This window comes from Macaca thibetana, chromosome 2, assembly GCF_024542745.1.
Source record: "Macaca thibetana thibetana isolate TM-01 chromosome 2, ASM2454274v1, whole genome shotgun sequence".
NCBI lineage: Eukaryota > Metazoa > Chordata > Mammalia > Primates > Cercopithecidae > Macaca > Macaca thibetana.
Window position 1 is genome coordinate 51165660 of NC_065579.1, and position 22198 is coordinate 51187857.

General features: G+C 35.0%; 1 pseudogene; it reads right to left on the reverse strand.

Moving 5' to 3' along the window:
- Positions 1-21169: 21169 nt before the first annotated feature.
- LOC126948927 (60S ribosomal protein L38-like) lies at positions 21170-21397 on the reverse strand (annotated as a pseudogene).
- Positions 21398-22198: the final 801 nt, after the last annotated feature.

The following is a 22198-nucleotide window of genomic DNA, read 5'->3' on the forward strand; positions in this document are numbered from 1 at the left end:
GATTACAGGCGTGAGTCACTGCGCCCAGCCAAGTCATGTTTCTTTCTAAAGTGATATGACCATCTCTTGTGCAACTGAAAAGAGTATGTAAAGTTCCTTTTCCATCTTTGAGGAATGTTCATTCATCACTTGATCATGGCAGGCTAAGAACTAGTCTTTCCCTAATCGTTCAGTTTAAAAGTCCCAGCCCAAAAGCTCTCTCTCTTAAGAGTCTGCATTGGCATATGATACTGCTCTATTGCTGTGTGCTGCCCCAGAGTGTCAGGGCAACACCCCTGCAAGTGTCCTATCACTGTGAATTTTCTCAAATAAATACTCTTCTATAAGGGCTGATTGTGTATGCTGCAGGTCACTTCTTGTTTGCTCAACAATGTAGTTTTTAAAAATTAATGAATCATAATGAGTCAAGTATGAATTTAATTAAAAAAATGTTCCTAACATTGTGTTTAGGACAGCATTTTACGTGACTGATTGCTGAAAATAACCCAGCAATTTTATAATTTCCCCCAAATTAATCTATGTTTCTATCAACTGAAAGACTATTTGTAATTTAAAAACCTGATATTTTCCTTTTTCTACAAATTGAATTTCTTTCTTCCTATTCAAGTATGCTTTTTGGAAAAAAAAAAAAAAAACTTAACTTACAATGTTACAGTTTGGAGAGAGATTTACCAAGGGGTCCAAAATTTTACCCATGTTTTAAAATCCTATTATCCTATGTATCTGTTTGTTATTGATTCTTATTTCCTTCTCTTTCACATTCCAAAGTAAAACTATTCTATTAATCTTGATATGTGTAATTGCACTCTCTGAACACAGAACTCAGGCCAAAATATGTCAATTTTTTTCTCTATGTTTCTGGACATGGTGCACAGCTGGGAATAAAAAAATGAGGAATTATCATTAAGACAAATAAGGTTATAATGGTCAGTGGAGCCAAGACATGAGAAGAATTCTAAGTAAAGATAGTTCTTAGCCTGCTTTTTTAATTAGCTGTGTTCATTCTCAGGTCATTCCATGTGAATTTGTTTAATACACTTCCTCCTCACTTACTTTTACTAGTCTTTTATACATTTTAATAAATGGGATATTCAAGAATGATTTGACATTTTTTCTTTTTCTTAATGATTATCCTTATTACATCATATTATTAATTATGCAATGTAAAACATATTGATTTTATAACATAAAATACTTCAATGTTACCAGTAGTGTTAAAAATATAGTGGTGTTATTTATTTAAATTAATTAATTTAAATGAATTTAAAACTCTGAGGAAAGTGCTGTTAATTTATCCATTTTATAGATGAGGAAATTGAGGCCTAAAAAGTAACTTGCCAATAAGAGGCAGAAACAATGTTACAACACAGACAGGATAATTCAAGAGCTGTTCTTAACTACTGTATTCTACTATGTAATGATAACACTTTGCAATATACACTGCTTTACAGTTTACAAAACACTATCACATGATCTTCACACCAAAACCAAGAAACAAATATATTCATTTTCAAACCTAACTGGTACGACTCAAGGAACTTAATCTTGCCAAAGTCAAACAGCCGAGACATGATAAATACAGGACAAGAACCCCAGTTTTCTCCTAATCTGTATTCTTATGTTTATGTACTTTGATTCCTATAAAATGTTAAAATATCAACCTGTGAAATGTATGGCAATAATAAAAATTCTTCTGTTTCTGTCAAATCACAGTTTCCTTTAAAATATCCAGAATTTATTTGTTACATTCACCTCCTCTTTGTGTATGAAAGATGTCTGTACTTTAATAATACATATGAATATCAGTTTGGAAATTATAATCTATATTATAAAAAACTGTTTATTTTCTGATTTATCATAATTCTTTGTCAACTTAGTTCATCATTTGAATATGAGCTGAGTAAGGGAGCACAGGATGAGGAGTAAAGTGATGTGACTTTGGTCCTGCTTTGTCAGTAACCAGGTGAATCGAGTGAGTTATTTAACTGCTCTGGTCTTCAATTTCCTCAGGTATGCAATAAAAGGGACCTCCAAGTTACAGCCCCATAGTCTAGGACACTAATCATTTGCTTCACTGAGTCTGTGACAAGTAAAGAGAGAAAACTATACAAATTTTATACAACAAAGAAGCTTTGAATAATGTACTGATGAATTACAGACTCATAGATGAGGGGCATTTGCCTCCCCCAAAAGAAGGAGATGCATGTTGCTAATAATGCATTGAGCTCTTTCCATGTGCCAGATTCTGTGCAAAATGTTTTTGTATCCACACTTTCATGTTACACAGCTCAAAGGCACCCCAAGAACATTAATAAATTTATCTGGAAATGTATATTGGGTACTACTAAACCTGTTCCTTATATTGCCAACCTTACTTATATTCCATTTTTGTCTTTGGCATTGCATCTTAGCACTGTTTTTTTCCATGATGTTAACTGGTTTCCAACTTGTATTTTTCCAAGTACTGAACACATTCAATTAAAATATAACCAAGACTCAGAAGAGAGAGTAGTAGCAAAGATGTCAGAGTCAGCAATTATGCAACTTTTTAAAAAGTATGTGTATAAATTAAATATGTATATATGTATGAGTGTGTATACATGTATGTACACACACAATAAACTCATTTCAAATTGTCAGAAATTATAGATTTTAAAACTTTAAGCAACTAGTTAGTAGAACTAGAAAAGACAAAAATAATTATTTTTGAAAATGTAAAAGATACTGTAATGTCAAAGTAATGCTGAGCATCTATTGGTACTGTGGTATGCATTAAAATCCATTACATTCTTTTTCATATCCCCAGGTAAAAATGTTACTGCCATGTGTTGATACAAATTGTATTTAAATCTGTTTTCTTTATTTAAAAGCCTTATGTTTTGTGTTAAGAGAGGACAGTTGTAAAATTGTTAACCGTACATTAGTTTCATACAGATTTCAGAGGCTATTAAGCAATACACACATCTTGATTGGGAATTAGCACTAAACACAGCATATTCCACAGGAGTCCATCTTTACAATCCGTTTCATACTGCATGCAAAACACTAAAACCAAAAGCAACAGAATTGTTAGAATATTAAATGAAGCTTATATGATAATAAATAGCCATTATGAAGAATTATAATGGATCTCTTCAATGAATGAATAGCATTTGGCTTACTCAACAACAATATATGATTTTTATTGAGTACCTACTATGTGTCAGGCACTGTTCTGAGAAATGTGAACATCACAATGCCCTTTACCTTAGAAATAACATGGCAAGACCAAGATTTGTTATATTATTCTAGATATATATTAAGGTTTACATTTTCAAAGAAAGCCAAATAAATATTTTGACAAAATCTTCACTACCTATATCTATCCAAGAGTAGTATCTCTAAGGTAAATTCAATATACAGATATTTAGTTTTTGTTTTTCTTCCCTGCATAGGTGAACTTTAGGTTGTTTATGCTCATGCTTAAATACTTGATGGGTATGTACATTTAGAAGTAATACAAATGGTCCCAGGGAGAGACTTTGTTATATTATTACCAAATTAAACTAAAGCTGTCTTTGTTAATTATCCTTTAGTCATCTGGGCTGGACTATGACAAAATCAAAATACCCAAGACAAAAATAGTTTATCAAAAATAGGTGTTTCCTCAATGTAGATTTAGGAGTTCATACCAAGCTTAGGGTCATCAAAAACAATGCTTATAAAAGCTACGCTAGAATTACGCATTTTTCTGAGCTCAGTAGAGCAGGAATTCTGAGAGGTTGTGTATACTTTTTCCTCCAAGCTTAAAAATTTGAAAATAAGGGTAGAACCTGTGGCCAATTGAAATGCTGAAATTCCTGGCTATTTCAGATATTAAGACTCTGTGTTTATTTGGCCTTGTTATTGCAGTTATTGGTGTGGTGCACTCTCTGCAGAAACCAGAATAAGAGAAAGTCAGATAAAATGCAGGGGAAGTTTCATTGGCCTTGAAGAAGAGCCTTTTAAACATATTTATAAAAGTGGAGTAAACTAAAAAACTGTGGAACATTCAAGATTTAGAAAATCATGAATTATTTGACTAGTCACCAGCTTGCATACAAGGAATATGGGCTCAATTTTATGATCCTAGATTAATTCGTATAATGCATATTTCAATTCACTTTCATGCACATCACCTAATATTCAATTACACTGACCAGTCTTGTGTACCTCTTTTTTTATTTGGATGGATGTTTTCATTTTTAGCAATGCCTTTTTACTTAAACCTAAAATCAAATCTGACAACCATTCTGAAAATTTGAATAGTTATTGTACTTGAAAAAAACATCTGCAACTTCTATTTAAAGAAAATTCAAAAACCAGATATCAGTCAGGGTCTCATCAAGAAACAGAATTTACTTGAAATGAATTGAAGAAGACTTTAACAGAGAAACAAATAAGTGACAGTAAGTACTTAGAGACTAGCAATATTGGAAAGCCATTGCCACTCTCGGAATTGAAAGGACAAGAGAAAAAATAGTGGTCCTGGAATCCAGCAAAAACTGAATCCATGGAGAATGGACCTCTCAGAAGGAACTAGAGTCATGAAGCAATGGATCTACTGTCAGAGCCTCAGTTAGAAAACAGAGAGGAAGTCATTGAAAAATACCCCAACTGCTCTCCCATCAGATATCCTCCCTGTGCATCCTATTAGCCAAATGCACCAGAATTAGAAGCCAAACCCAATCTCCCATTGGCCAAACACAACCAGAGGACAATCCTCGGTAGTCATTAACCTGCCAAGGAATAAATAAAGCAGAACACGGAAGGATAGACAATAGTTTGGGAGGTGTTGGAGTACGAATGGTGGTTAATCAGCATACCAGTATACCTAAGCACCCTTTAACTTTAAGATAGAAATTGAGAATATAAACAGTGTTTTTTTGGAGTTCATTGAGTGACAACAGAATGGAAAGAAAAAACATTTATTCCCTAAAAGAGTAACTGCTACACAGTTGGTCAATTTAAAGCCTATGCTCCCAATGTCACTTAAAAAATGTGTATAAAGTGGACACATATACAAGGATATTCATTCCAATAACATTTGTAATATCCAAAATGTCAACCCAAATGTCATGGAGCATTGGTTGTATAGTGGTGATCATACCTGCCTTCCAACCCAAATGTTTCTCCACAATGAAATAAATGCATGAGGTAGGTATGCTCATTCAACAAAATAACCTATCATAATAAAAATGAACAGCCTAGAACTATACACAGCAACATGGAAAAACATTACCAACATTACATTGACCAAAAGAAGTAATATGGAAGCAAATACATTAACAGTATGGTTCTCTATATACGAAGTTTGTTTGGAATATATTCATATGCAGAAAAACTATAAAGTAAAACAAGGAAATGATTACCATACAAGTTAGAATAATGGTAACTTCTAAGGGGAATGGAGGGGAATTTGACAGAAAACTGACATATGGAGGGCTTCTGAGACTTTGGCAATATTAATTTTTTTTCTTTCTTGGATGGTCTTTACATGGATGTTTGCTTTATAATTTTTCAATACAATGTATGCTTATTTTGTGTACTCTTCTATATCTGTGTCATATTTCACAATGAAATATTTTTAAAATTATTACCTGAGTTTCTGTTATTTGAAAAATTTGAATTTTACAATAAGGAACCTTCTTGGTAATTAAATAGATAATCTCTTTCCAGGGAACTTTATGCTTTGAAATAATTTCCTGTGGTTTCTAATCTTTAATTACAGCACTCACCAGATACAATAAATTAGAAGGAAAGTTCAAAACATTTTGTTTCTGTAATCTCTTTGGAAAGGACATCTTAGCTGTATCTCCATTGAGGAAGACAATTTGTTCCAGAAACACATGTGTCAAGCATTTGTTTTCAGAAGAAGATACAGCATAGAAAATATAACTGCATGGCTTTATCTCAGAAGCAAAGAATTGTAGTACAGAAAAATCATTAAATAACAATCAAAATAGCATCAGTGTGCCAAAATTACACATATATAATTGGCTTCTGGGTGACTTTGGACTCAGAGATGTAAGGGTAAGGGGTCAAGTTAGTGATGAGAGACTGATATCCCCAGGGATCTCTGTGGAGAGAGAGTGAGTCTAGGGCAGGAGGGAAAAAAACCAACTGAAATTAAATGGAAATTAAGTTAGGGTCTTAATTAGAGCTCTGAAATGATTTATTCACAGAATAATTTCATCTTCATGTAACATTTTGACTCCTATACCTTGACATTTAGAAAAGTGCCGTCATATCTTGGCTTTGTTTTTTTCTTTAATAAACAAGCATGTCGGAGATGTGACTTACAGGTAGTAAGAAATATTTAATAATTTGGCGTGTTGAATACCATCCTTTTCCACCAATTTATTCTAAATTGCTTTCTAGTTTTATACAAAGTGTGTTCTGGAACTGTACTATGGCTTCCTTCTCCTGTCAAACTCCTTTCCCAACATAGTTTTCTCATAACCTAAAATGTTTATATATGCATTAGTTACGCTTGTATGCTCGTTTATGTTTTTTTTAAAACGACTTTCCCTAGAGTCCCCTTGCCTTTCCTTGCTGGCACACACTAAAGGCTCTAGCCTTAAGGCCTTTAGTAATTGTTGCATTAGGCAGGTAGAGTAGCCAAAACACAAAGGAAACAATTACTTCTCCTCCATCAGGTTGGGTACCATTGTCTCCAAACACCTCTGGATAGATGGAAGCTCTAGTTGAATTCAAGCTGCAGGTAGAATTTAGTTTTGAAACACTACTACTTGTACTCCCTTATTATTTTTAGATTACATCTCTACAACAATCTTCAATAGTTTTGAAAATAGAGGGGAAAAGAGATGGAACTTAGATACAGTTAATATTAAAATTTCCTCAGCATGGATTAAATAAACCCTCTCCATTATGTTTCAACTATTTACAAACATCTCTAGGTTCTTGGCAAGTTTTTTTCACCCTTGGAATATTCCGTTTGCCTACTCCCTAGAAAGGGCTGATCATGACAAGACAATTATCCTCCAAATGACATCATTTGAGCAGGTCTCTGTGCACGTGAGGAGGAAATACCTAAATACAGTGACATAGCAAGAGTTGCAATTCAATTTTCCTGAGATCTTAACCATTAGAAGCCAAAAAGCCCATCTAATTATAAAAAAAAATCAATACGCATTTATGTCAAACTTCAGAAATAAAAAACTACAGGGATATGACTCCACTGTAACATAGCCTTTAAATCAAAAGACCTCTAAATACAAGTACATAGATGAATATTTAATTCAGAACTTATTTAAAATAAACTCTTTTGCATGTTACAAACTTAGAAGTAGGGAAAAAAGCAGAATACAATAAAAAGGGAATTTGAGCTAGAATTAGAGTATCTGGGTTACTAATCTACCATCTGTTAACTAGGTGTCTTTGAATATATTGAACTGTTCATCCTCATTTTTTTATCCGTAAATTGTTAATAGTAACACCAGACTTATCTGTCAAACTGAATTATTTCAAGGATGAAACTGAGTTCCTTTCAGCCATCTTAGAAGCTATCTTAGAAGCACAATTCAGAATAGAGACCACAGGAAAGAACAAGATGGCATAGGCCAACCTCAATCAAAAGACAAGGAGAACCAAAGGTAATCTGTCCACCTGAATACAGAACCCTATGTCCTCCTACCTTCCACAGGATCTTGTTCTGCCAATGATCTCTTCTCTCCTAAACCTGTAATCTCTCTTCTTTTTCACATGGCTCTTTTATCTACAAAAATAAAAATTAAAAAAAATTAAAAATAAAAGGCCAAATTACCTACATGCTGAAACAAACAAATGAAACAAAAAAACCTTCCTGAGCATTACTTTTCCCTTAAACTGTCACATTTGTCTTTTTCTCTCCTGTTAAACTTTTTAAAATCCCTACAGTTATTCTATCAACTTCCTAATTATTCCCAAACCTAACAATAAAAAGGCGTTTCTGCCCCTGCACTCTACTGAAACCACTTTTGCTAGGTTATTAACTGCCTCCTACTTGCAACATTCAAGTGATATTATTCGGACTCAAATGCTTGCATTTAACAGTTTGCACCCTTCTTTCTCTTTAATCCACAGATTAGCCAACCACAGCCCCACTCGTTGTTTTTGTATGGCCCATGATCTTAGAACAGTTTTCACAATTTTAAATAGTTTTAAAACTAAGAAGAATAATATTTTACAACATGTAAAACGTATATGATGTTGAAATTTCAGTCTCCACAAACTAAGTTTTTTTGGAACCCTGCCGTACCTGTTTACTTGTCTACAGCTTCGGTACTACAGAAGCAGAGTTGCCTAGTTGCACTCTAGTTGCTGTAGAGACAGGATAGCCTGAAGCATTTACTACCTAGTCTTTTACAGATTAAGTTTGCCACTGTAAACTTAAACTCCCTCCAGTCAAGTTTTCGGGATTCATTTCCTGGAAAAGTTCCTACTCCTCTGATAAGTCCTCCCTGAGATGTTGTAAAAATTAAATAATCTAACATATACAAAGTACCTAAGACAGTATTGTCCCAAAGCTCATGTTTGAATCCATATTACCTCTTTTGTCTGTTGACTCCTTCTCCCCTTCCTATGTCTGTGTTCCCCCAAAGGTTCCATTTCATTTTTTTGTTCTCTCTTTATTCCTTACACTCTTCTTGTTAACCTTATTTCCTCCCGTAACCTCAAGCATCATCTCCATGCTGATGAATTCCACAGCTACATATTCAACCCAGATTTTGCCTTACCTGGATGTCTTTTTAAGAAAACAAACTAAGAGCATTCAAATTTAAACCCATCCTTCCCCATAAAATTTGCTCCTCAAAAAACAATCCCTGTTCTCAATTTTTAGTACTGCTATCCTCCCAAACTCTTAACCCAAAGACCTCTTCCTTTCTGCCTCTCTTTCACCCTCCACATCCAACCAGTCCATGAATCCTTTCTACCACATTTTAGAAGCTTGTGCCACCATCCACAAATTCACCACTTTAAGTTTACTTCATTTTGCTTCTGGAATGACTAACTCATCTATCTGCCAATAGTCTGGTCCTACTTGTATCTATCCTCTACATTTTCAATAGGATTGCCTTTCATCTTCCTATATATAACAAATGGGATCATAGGACTCAATGCTTAATCATCTCTATGACTCACACTGCCCACAGAAAGAATATAGTTCATATACTTGAACCTAGCTCTTCACAATGCATTCATTCATTCAACAAATATTATTTACTATATGCCAAGCTCTATGTCAGACTGTGGATAGGGCAGTGAACAAAATCAGCATGTTATCTGCTTACAGGGAGATTCCAATCCTGCAGAAGAGACCAATATTAAACAAAGAACCATTGCATTTTCCATCTACCCATATGGAAAAAGGTATACTTTTATAGTGTCATCTGCATGTGCTGTGACCTCTGTCTGGAATACCGTAACCTTCAAAGCAAGACCCAAATATTTACTCCTCTAGTACGGAAACTTTTCCCAACTTGTGGCTGTCAGAGTTAATTCTGGCCTTCTTTGTATTCTGTAAGAATATCTTAATTATTTAAACACAGTATTATACATTCTTACTGCTCTTACTTCACTGGGTTGTGAACTTCTTTTTTTTTTTTTTTTTTTTTTTTTTTTTTTTTTTTTTTTTTTTTTTTTTTTGAGACGGAGTCTCACGCTGTTGCCCAGGCTGGAGTGCAGTGGCGCGATCTCGGCTCACTGCAAGCTCCGCCTCCCGGGTTCCCGCCATCCTCCTGCCTCAGCCTCCTGAGTAGCTGGGACTACAGGCGCCCGCCACCGCGCCCGGCTAATTTTTTGTATTTTTAGTAGAGACGGGGTTTCACTGTGGTCTCGATCTCCTGACCTTGTGATCCGCCCGCCTCGGCCTCCCAAAGTGCTGGGATTACAGGCTTGAGCCACCGCGCCCGGCCAAGTTGTGAACTTCTTATACTCAGGGGCTATGACTTATTGATGTCCCACGATTAACTCAGTAATCATTATAGTTTATTTAATTAATGAATTATGTCTCTTCTGTGATTAAAGGCTAAAAACCAGGTTAGATCTATGCTGTAATTAATAAGCAATATTGGATAAAATAATAAAAAATATTTAAAGAGATAACATATGTTGCTCATAGATGAATAATAAAAAGTAGAACTTTTTGAATTTTTAAGTAATTAATTTTAATAACATGACTTTTACATTTATTTCATTCAGAAAAAGCCAAATGATTTCCCAAAAAGGCATATTAGCTGTTAATGCTTACTTTTTATCCACTAATTTTGTTTCTTATTTTAGTATGTTCAAAGTATAGTTTAGTGAACTATAAATCTCTTTGCTAAGAAATCTTTGAGAATATTATCCTCACAATAAGATATTTGTTTTATATAAATAATATGTTTACATTTTGTAGATATTCAAGTCATAAACAATGCAGAAATAGAGAATGATGAATGGGCTGCAGAGTCAAGAAAATAATTGTAATAATAAGTAGTCTAATTTTTAAGATGTGCCAAAGGGGAGATCCAGGAAATTACCAAGCAGTTAACATCAATACGAAGAAATAATAAGAACAAATAGTAATAGAATTGATCAGGAAGTACTTAGGCAAGAACAATTTAATGAGCAACTAGCAGCATGAGTTCGTGTAGAAAGATTACGGAATACAAACCAGACAGAAACTGTGAGAACAAGCAGAATCAGCCCAAGGAACCTGAATTTGTCTATTTTAAATTACATCAATAGCCATGTGAAAAAGCATCATAAATTAAAATAATCCTGTGAGGTTCATTTATATAAAATTAACTTTTGGCTCATATACTACAAAAGACATTATTTTATTTAAAAACCTTCCTATTCAGAAGATACCTTCCAATCCCATGATGCCTCCACCACTGGACTCTGAGTGGTGCATATGAGTGCCACTGATATTACTTAAATAATCTTAGCCCACCTCCCAAAAAAATAGTTGCATAAATCTTGCTAATACATGCTTTTCAAGCCAGCCAGATATGACTGTCTTTGTGAGTGCCTCCAGCATGAAAACTAGTATAAATCAAGTCCTAAAAAGATGACAGCTATTAGCAATCCAGGGGCTAGAGGTGGTACAGCAAGTTTTGCTTTTCTAAAGATAATTTGATTATGTGTAAGAACTCAAACCAAAGTCTTTAAAAGTATTTGGACTACAAAGGGAAGTTAAAGATTGTCTAAATGGGCCAGAGGAAGCTTCACTCATTAAGGGCTGTCTCTAACATAATGGAGCTCAGGTCATCTATAAGCATCTCCTCTCTAGAAATACATGCCTATCACTTACTTACGAGAGAGGAACCTTCTGCTTGGATCAGGAATCATGCAGCTCAATCAGCAGAGGCGGGAGTGAGCCCTGGGCAACAGGGGCATTCTCAAAGTAGCTGGGTGCCAAAGAAGTGTTGGCCAAGTGGACAGTCTGCTATCATGACCTCTGTAGTGGGTAAAGGACAGCCAGCATAATTGTGTGACTAATTTGTTTGACAATAAAGGGCCACCCACCAAAACTGAAGCACAATAAGAAATATGGTGGAAAATATTTGGGTTTTCCTGTAATGACACAATGGAAATATAACTATAATTGGGACAGCCTGCCTTTCTTATTGTTCCTCAGTCAGTTAAATTCAAACACAATTTTTCAAATGCCAGCCATTTTTCTAAAATGTTTAATTTCAAGGTCTGTTGATTCTTTATATGGGCCAAAATATATACTGTTTATCATCTTAAATGTCTCCCTTTTTCTTCCCTGATACTTCATTATTCAGCACCTTCATTTATTATATAAAGCTTTCTTCTCTTAAAGTTAAATATTTAACTAATTGGTACAACTCTTAGGTACATTAGTTCCTTTATACAGAGTATGATATATGTATTTGATGGTGATCGACAATGATGTTCATAAATTTAAAATACTCAATGTAAAAACTGTCCTGTTGAGAATTTTATTTTGTAATTCTTTTCCTATCATCTATCAACATTTTTATTGGTGAATACAGTAACCTTGCCTTTTTTAGAAAGTGAAATTAATTTAATACAAAAGTGATACATCTTTATTTACTATATCCGCCTTCATCTCTAATGTTAAAAATAGCTTTTTTCTGTTAGTTTTCTCTTCTTTCCTCATGAGCATTTATGCAATTTAAAATTTTTTTAACTCATAGTTAAAGCAAAACATAATTTAGAATAATACATTTTACCCTTTTAGATTATTCTAATCCTCTACAAATTTTATCATATCTACCAGCTTATTGGATAATATTTAAAATAGCCTTCTGCCCTGATAAGTTTACAGAACATTGCCAATGTTCATTCTCTATTTCTATAAATAAAGGTAATAAGAAATAGTAGAAATTCTGCCTGATTAATGATCTGTGAAGTTTATAACTTAGTTTTTTAAGAGGTTATATCTGTAAGAGGTAGAAAATAAGAGGGATAAAGTCATTGTTTACTCACCCTACATATTCATTTCTAACAGTATACTATATGGACATTGAAATAAATCACCCAAGAAGTAGGCTTTCATTATAATACACAGACCTGTAAAACACAGTTATACTAGTGAGGCTATAAACATTATAAACATGCCCTAGTAAAGAATGTTCAACAATACTGTTTATTTTGTTTGTTTGTTTTTGTCATATTCATCTCTTTATATCCTTGTAAAACTACTAAAAGCAGGGATATAAATTTTGATAAAGTGTATTGAGTAAGATAGATTCCTATCTTATCAAAAGGATTTCTTAGTGACTGAATTTAAATATTTGGATAACACACATGTAGAATTATTGGAGTTAATAAAAATGGCTAACATGTATTGATCTCTAACTACAAGCCAAGCACAGTTCTATTTGCTTTAATTCATTTAATCCTCATTCACATTGAGTTAGGTGCTATCACTACCCATATTTTAGTGATAATTAAACTGAAGCACTGAGGTGTCAAATAACTTGCTCAAGTTCACACAACTAGAAAACAGGATATTGGAAATCCCTTATTTTAAGTTCCAGGAGATATCTAGATGTAAAGATATTTTCGTATCTTGGACAATTTTCATATCTTGACCAAGCTCCATTGATGCCTCTTGAGAGAAAGGAAAAAGGATCCTAGGTCTCTGAAGTCCTTGTTAACATTTCTTCCCATAAAATAATGCTACATTTTTATTTTCAAAAACAAGATGTAAGTTCAAAGGAGAAAGTAGTGACTTCTGGCAGATGTGATCAGGGAAATTAGGAAATGGCATTTGATCTGAGTCTTTGAGGATAGGCAAGTTTTTCGAACAGCAAAAGCTGGAAGATAATCTAAACGATGGGTCAGCCTAGGCAAAAGGATGAAAGAAAAAAATGGGAGGGCGCGGTGGCTCGAGCCTGTAATCCCAGCACTTTGGGAGGCCGGGACGGGCGGATCACGAGGTCAGGAGATCGAGACCATCCTGGCTAACACGGTGACACCCCGTCTCTACTAAAAAATACAGAAAAACTAGCCGGGCGTGGTGGGGCGCCTGTAGTCCCAACTACTCGGGAGGCTGAGGCAGGAGAATGGCGTGAACCCGGGAGGCGGAGCTTGCAGTGAGCTGAGATCCGGCCTGGGCACTCCAGCCTGGGCGACAGAGCGAGACTGCGTCTCAAAAAAAAAAAAAAAAAAAAAAGAAAGAAAGAAAAAAATTGAAAAGATGTGAAAGGTATCTCTGAGAGAATTTAGTAGTATGGGTAAACATTTTTAAAGCAGGGAAGAGTGATGGAAATTGGAATCAAAAATAAAGCTCTCCTTGTAAATTTAAATTCATAAAGCTTAATGATATTCTTAGAAAAAAATAAAACAACAGAAATATAGAAAATGTTCTTTTTTTCATCATAAGTAATATAAGTAGACATTTGCATGAGTTCCCATTTATAATCTCCAGTGGCTGTGTAATGAATTCATTTGTAAGCTACATAGTAGCTTATAATACAATATTACATACAATAATAAAATATGATCAGTCTAACCCTCTGCTTTCTCTGAGACCAAAAAAAAGCCATAAAACGCATAGTGATAGACTAGCTTAACATTGCTGTCTGCCACAGTATCCATCTCAAAAGCCTGGCTCGATTCTCTCAGCATCTCTTGACTATGATGGACTCCACTTAGAAAGAAACCTGAACATGATGAATATTTACATATATAATACCCTTTCTCACATAAATACCAGCTGAAATTTTATGAAATGACATAAAATTTGGGAGAACCAGTTGCATACTCAAAACCAGAGGAATGCCCTAAAATACAGATACAGGCACACTTACAAGGTTGAAGCCATTGGGCCTTCAAGTTTAGTGTCAGCAAAAGCTGTCAACAAAAATTCCCCTCAATGGTCCTTGCTTTCCAAACAGATCCTGTCTTAAGTTCCCTGCCCTCTTGTTCATTCGGCTTATTTTTTATAGTGATAAAATTGTTATATAAAATTTAGACAATATAACCAAGCAGAAAAAGAAAGTGTAATTTCAAATTAGCCATAGTACCTATATTCAGGAATAACCACTGTAAGGATTTTAGGAAATACACATCCAATCTTTTTCTATGTGTATATGTTTTTGCGACGTTTTACATAATTTGGATAGCAGTTTACATATTGTTCTACAAACTGATTTTTCACTAGTTCTCATATCATGAACACTTCCCATATACTTAAATATCCGTTGCATTACTTTTAGTGGTTAAGTTCCATTCTAGATGTATCATAACCAACCCTCTACTTGAGAGATACTAAGTTTGTTTCCAATTATGTGCTATTATACATAGCAATGTAAATAACATCCTTGTATATAAATCTTTGCTCATATCCATTATTATTATTTAGAATAAGTTCCTGGTTGATGAGGATATGCAACAATCCTATAAATACACACACACATATACGTGTGGGTGGGTATATATGTGTGTGTATATATACATACATATGTGTGTATATATACACGTATGTATATACATATATACACACACATATATACACGTGTGTGTGTATGTGTGTGCATGAGAGTACGAACTTCCCCACATTCTTGCAAAAACTGACTTCTGGTATGATCATCTTTTCTTTTTAATCTTTGTCAATTTTATAGATGAGTAATTGTACCTTGTTACTTTAAATTACATTTTCATTATTAGAAAGAGTAAACTTTTTTCATGTTTATTACACACTGCATTTCTTTTGCATGTCCTGTCGAGTTTTTTTCCAGAATGATATTTTGAGTCGGGCCTTTGGTAGGTGATCTAGAATCTGATACCAGCCGAGCCCTGGCCTCAGCAGAAGTGGGGTTCTGGGGTACTGTCTTTGCTCATCTAGCATTTCAACAGCCTGGCTTCCCTTGAGCTGTGTGTTCACACTTCCAGCTACACAGTGACAGCACCATCCAATCCTGCCTCACGTGGCACATACAGAGGGGAGAGAGTGAAAGAAAAAGCCTGTACTTGAGTCCATACCATCAGGACTGCAATTATGTCAAAATTTAATAATTTTGAGAGTAGAAACAAAATAATCAGAAAGATACCAAGATGTTTTATCCCTTTTTAAAAAGTATCAAAAAGCCAGTATATTCCTGACCTGGCTGCAAAATTGCCTGCTTCTCAATAAAACCGGCTAGTATCCATTAAGCACTTACTATGTGCCAGACAGTGTCTGAAGCTCTCACATATACTCTTTTCCTTAGCCCTGACAAATGTTTAGGGAACGTTATTGCCTTTTATATTAAAATCCATTATCACAGGGGTAACTTGTCTAAGTGTACCGGGTGAACAACAGCAAAGTTGAATTTCGAATCCCTGCCTCTAGTCACAATTCTAAGGTATACCTTTTTGTGTAGGACCAACGTGTAACCGCAGTAGAAAAGCCCAGGGTTTAAAACATACCATTACTCAGCCAGTTGATTACAATAGTAATGATACCATCGTTTTCTTCTCATCTGCTTGTTTCTGATAATATAATATCTCTGAGATCAAACCCTGCCCTTTCAAGAAGTTTTACCAACACAGTTGACTCTCTAAGAAATTTACAGTCTTCAAAACTCCACTGTGGTAATTTTTTTTTTTTAAGTTGAGATGGAGTCTCGCTCTGTCATCCAGGCTGGAGTGCAGTGGCGCGATTTCAGCTAACTGCAACCTCCACCTCTCAGGTTCAAGTGATTCCCCTGCCTCAGCCTACCGAGTAGCTGGGACTACAGGTGTGCAAAACCACGACAAGCTAAATTTTTTTGTATTTTAGTAGACACAGGGTTTCACCATGTTGGTCAAGATGGTCTCGATCTCCTGACCTCGTGATCTGCCTGCCTCAACCTCCCAAAGTGCTGGGATTACAGGCATGAGGCACCGTGCCTGGCGTACTATGGTTATTTCTAAAACCAAGTTTGAATTTAGTATAGAAGTAACTATGGTTAGGAATTTTCAGCAGTAAATAGGTTCAAAAATATAAAGATCCCCTGAATCTTAATACTCAGAGGAGCATTTTCTATTTTCAGTCACAGATTCTAGATTTTGGTTGTCACTCACTTCTGGCTTTTCTACAAAGGACTTGTGATAAATGGTTCCAAATATCTGGATGGTATGAGGTAAGTCTCACAAAGAGTCCAATTTCAAAACTGATCAGAGAAATAAATGAATGCCTAGGACAAGCTTTACACCATATAAGAGAGTTGGATGTTGTGAGTCTCCTGTCAGTGCAGACCAGCAGTGACTTTTATCTCTGTTCCCTCATCACTTAGCATAGCATGAAACACAAAGAAGCTCAATAAACATCTGCTAAGTAAATAACCCAGGAGAGACGACTGAAAACTTAATAAACAGGAAGATGTTACATAAAACCAAAAGAAACACTAGCACTGTAGGTTCTTGACTTCTAGCAGGCACGTTACGAAGGGAGATGTCACGTCCAAGAAAGTGTTGTCTATTTAAAACGGAATACTACAAGGCGTGGACATCAATGCTGAAAGGCAGGAAAACTGGCCAGAATCCTATAAAAAGTCCAAAGAATCTCGCTGTAGCTTCACCCTTTCTCTATTTTCTGATTCCATCATGCCCTCTCTTCACTGCCAAGCTTCTTGGAAGGTTCATTCCTGCAGCCACCCCTGCCTCCTTGTCAGTTCCCTACCACGCCACTCATCTCTTGATTCTAGTGCTCTCTCCCCTAACAGGAGACTTTCACATCTAATTTCTGGTTACCCTGGTCTTGAATATAAATGCAAATCTTTAAAAGCCACCAAAACCTGTGTATATCTTTTCTAGCCATTTAAACTAAAAACCAAGCATTCTCACCAAGAAAAAAAATCAACAACAAAGTAAATACCTTGATGCTCTCCAAAGGAGGCCCATCTCTCTTCCAATATGGCCAGTGTGACATCTGTGCAAGGTTCTTTAGTAGATGAAGCCGATCAGCTGCGTCTTACAAGCTCAATGAACCCCTACCCCAAACCCCCAGTTATTTTTGTAAATTATCTGTATTCTGTCTTGACACTGTCTCTCGTCCTAATTTCACTGGCGCGGGTTTTTTTGTGTGTGTTCACTCTAGCCTGGTCCACTTAACAGTGTTCCTACTTCTAACATCTCCACACTCTAATCCACCCTACACATCATGCCTGTCCTCACTCATAAGCCTCAGCCATTCCTCAAGAACCAAATTAAGTTCAAACCTCTCTACAAACTTCTGAGCTCCGCATTCATGATAATCCATCTTTCTAGCTCTTTCTACCACTCCCTCTTATAGCAAATGCATGGCCTTTTATGCCAGAGAACCTGGACTCTTGTCTCTGCCTCTTACAAACCATGTAACCTTGCGTAGCTTAATTTCTGTACCTTACCTTCCTCATCTGTAAAATCTATAACTTCTATATACAGATTTGCTATAATGATTAATTAGGTTAATAGATATGAAGGGCTTAATAAGATGCCTGATGTATATAGTAAGCATCCAGTAAATGATAAGTCATTATTAATTATGTACTCCTGAAAAATTCAGTAACAATCTGTTCCCACATAAATGACACTTTGTTGCCATGGTACTTTTACATAGGCTGTTTCCTTGTTCCTCAGTTCAAATAATGCTATCTATCCTTCAGGACCCATTTCAAATAACATTTCCTCCAAGACAGAGTTCTCATATGAACTAAAAGTCAGTCTTATATCAGAGAAATTTGTTTGCATTTGTGGGGATTCTTAGCCCAGGAATACGGTGAACTGATAAGACAGAGCCCTGTCGCAGAGGCACAATCTAGTGGAGAAAGGGATGCTAATCCTCCTGGGTCACCACACTCAGGACTTAGGAGCCATGTCTTCCTCAGGTTTGCATTCTGAGAAAGTTCCCCTGCAGAAACCTATGCTTACTACATGCTTGATTATATTTGAGTAAATTTGCCATTTTTAATTTTATGAAAATTCAAAACATATAAGTCATTTCAACATATGGTATGCTGCTCAATAAAAACCTTTATTTTAAAAAGAGGTTTTAATTAATAATAATTTATATTATGTTCCTGATCCACAATGTTGTCTAGCACAGAGGTGTTAGCCATTGCAGAGGAGGGCATGAAAGATAGGAACTGAGCCCCTCTTCTTTCTTCAGAAACTTAGAAGCAAGAAACAAAAATCATACATTAATGTCTTTACTCATCTACACAAATTTCATATTTTACCTTTTTAAAATAGCTTTATTTATATATCATCTACATATAAATCACCCATTTAAAGAATTAAATTAAGTCTATCCTAAAGCTGCTTCTTTACATATTTTAAATTTGGCCTAAAAGTTTTTCAGTATGTAGTGAACTGTAATCTAACTGTATGTTGAAAAGACTGTAACCTAGTCTTATGCCAATCACAGAGTTTCAGCATACCTAAAGTGGCCAGTTGTTCAAACTGTGTTCAAATAAGGCAAACGCCAAATTGTAACCAATTCTATTTCTGTACCTCATTTTTGTCTTCTGTTCATCACTTTTCTTTTCCTGCCCATAAATCTTTTTCAACCACGAGGTAGCGCTGGAGTCTCTCTGAACCTATTGCAGTTGAGGGGCTACCCAATTTGCACATCATTCTTTGCTCAATTAAACACTGTTAAATTTAATTTGACTAGGTTTGTCTTTTAACAAAGATGTACAGTTCAATTATTTTTTGCATGTTTTCAAAGTTGTGTAATGATCACCATAATCAAATGTACAATTTTTTATCACCTTCCAATTAGCAGACACTACCATTCCTTCCTACCCCTCCACTCTCAGCCTAGGCAACCAAAATTCTCTACAGTTATGTCACTTCTGAATATTTCATATAAATGGAATCATATAATATGTGTTCTTTTGTGACTGGCTTCTTTCACTTAGTACAAGGTTTTCAAGGTACTTCCATGTGTAACATATACTTTATTCCCTTTTATTGCCAAACAATATCTCATGGTATGGAGATATCACCTTTTATCTATTCATCAGTTGATAGATCTTTGACTTATTTCTGCTTTGGGGCTATTATGAATAATGCTGATATGAATTTTCATGTGTACATTTTTGTGTGGACTTATGTTTTCATTTCTCATGAGTATATACCTAGGAATGGAATTGCTGAGCCATCTGGTAACTCTATGCTTAACATTTTGAAGAATTGCCACTGTTTTCCAAAGTGGCTGTACTATTTTATATTCCCACCAACAATGCATGAGGGATCCAATTTCTCCACATTCTGGACAACACTTGTTACTATTTGACTTTTTGATTATAGCTGTCCTAGTAGGCATAAAATCATATCTAGTTGTTCCTTTGAGTTGCATTTTCCTGCTGGCTAATAATGTTGAGGTTTTTATGTGCTTGTCTACCTTCTTTAGAGAAATGTATATTTAGATCCTTTGCCCATTTTTAACGGTTTTTTAAGTTATCTTTATATGTGTTTTATTATCTTTATATGTTCTGAACACAAGTCCTTATCAGATATATAATTTGCAAATATCTTCACACATTCTTGGCTTTTTCTTTTCACTTTCTTGATACCCTTGGAAGTACAGATGCTGTTAATATTGATGAAATCCAATTTACCTACTTTTTTTTTGTATTTCTTATGCTTTTGGAGTTGTATCTAAGATGGCTTTGCATAACCCAAGGTCACAAAGGTTTACTCCTATGTTTTCTATTTAGAGTTTTATAATTTTTCTCTTAAGCTTGGGTCTATGATCCATTTTGACTTAATTTTTATGTGTGGTATTACAAGGAGTCCAACTTCATTCTTCGGCATATAGATAGCCAATTATTCCAGTACCATTTGTTAAAAAGATTACCCATCTACATTTTTTCAACCCTTTTCAAAAAAATTAGTGGCTCCTACATGTAAGGGTTTAGTTTGTGGACACAATTCTGTTCCATTGATCTTTCTATCTATTCCTATGCCAGTTCCACACTGTCTTGTTTATTGTAATTTTATAGTAAATTTTGAAATTGGTAAGTTTGTTCTTTTTCAGAATTGTCTTGACTATTCTGGGTCCCTTGCACTGCCACATGTTTTTGGGATAACTCCGTTCATGTCCGCAATAAAAGCTTGCTGGGTTTTGATAGAGATTTTGTTTAACCTGTAGATCATTTGAAGATTAATGCCATTGTAACAATATTAAATCTTCCAATCCAAGAACATGGAATGTCATTCCATTTATTTAGGTCTAATTTGTTTCAACAATTTTGTTGTTGTTGTTTGCTTTCAGAGTACAGGTTTTATACCCTTTTGTTAAATTTATTTCTTAGGGTTTTTTGTTTTTTTTTTTTTTTAAATGGAGTCTCACTCTGTCACCCAGGTTGGAGTGCAGTGGCACAATCTCAGCTCACTGCAACCTCCGCCTCCCGCGTTCAAGCGATTCTTCTGCCTCAGCCTCCTCCTCCTGAGTAGCTGGGACTACAGGCAAGCGCCTCCACGCCCGGCTATTTTTTTTTTTTTTTTTTTTGTATTTTTTTGTAGAGACGGGGTTTCATCATGTTGGCCAGGCTGGTCTTGAATTCCTGACCTCGTGATTCGCCCGCCTCAGCCTCCCAAAGTGCTGAGATTACAGGAGTGAGCCACTGCGCCCGGCCATTTCTTAGTATTTTTACTCTTTTGATCTATAGTAAGTAAAATTGTTTTTATCTTTGAATTTTTAAATTTTTAACACAGTTCAAATCAGTGTGTCTGATTTCATCTTCTTCTCTAACAAACCAGGGTACCAGAACTGCTTCAGTTTCTCTGCCTTCTCTTTGTCTGTGATGACTAATGTATGAAGGTATCTGCTGCATCAAACTTTAAACTTCACATTATCCTTATTTTTCTTGACTTTGACAGATCTGGCATCCTTTCACCTGGCTAGAAGCAGAAAGTCCTTGATTTCCTTAACTTTTTGAGGCATGGCAGCATGTCGGGCGGGAGAGGACACAGACCCACACAGCAAGTGGTGAGAAGCAAACAGTGGAATTGTTTTCTTAATTCCATTTGTTGATTGTTTATTGCTAGTGTATAGAAATACAACTGATTTTTGTATATTGATCTTGTATTCTAAAAACTTGCTCAACTTGTTTCTTAGTTCTAATAGTTAATTAATTGATTTCTTAGGGCTTTTTAAAACAAAAGCACGTCATCTACAAATAGAAATTATTTTACTTTCTAATCTGGATGCCATTTATCTTTTTTTCTTGTCCAGTTGCCCTCACTAGAACCTTTAGTACAAAGTTAAATAGAAATGGGAACACTAGACATATTGTCTTGTTCCTGATCTTAGACATAAAAACGTTGTTTTTCAATATTATGTGTGATATTAGTTAAGTTTTTCATAAATAAACTTTATAGTTTGAGGAAGTTTCTATTCCTAGTTTGTTGAGTGATAGCATGAAAAAGTGTTGAATTTTACCCAATAGTTTTTTTAAAAAAATTTAGACAACCATGTAGGCTTTGTCCTTTATTCTTGTTTTTTACTTCTTTAATTTCATTTTTATTGATACACAATAGATGTACATTTTTTAGGTACATGCAATAATTTAATGCATTCATAAAATTTGTAAAGATCAAATCAGTGCAATTGGGATATCCATCACCTTAAATATTTGTCTTTTCTTTATGCTAGAAACATTCAAATTATTTTCTGACATATACAATAGATTACTGTAAACTATAGTCACCCTACTCACCTATCAAACATTAATTGATTTTTGGT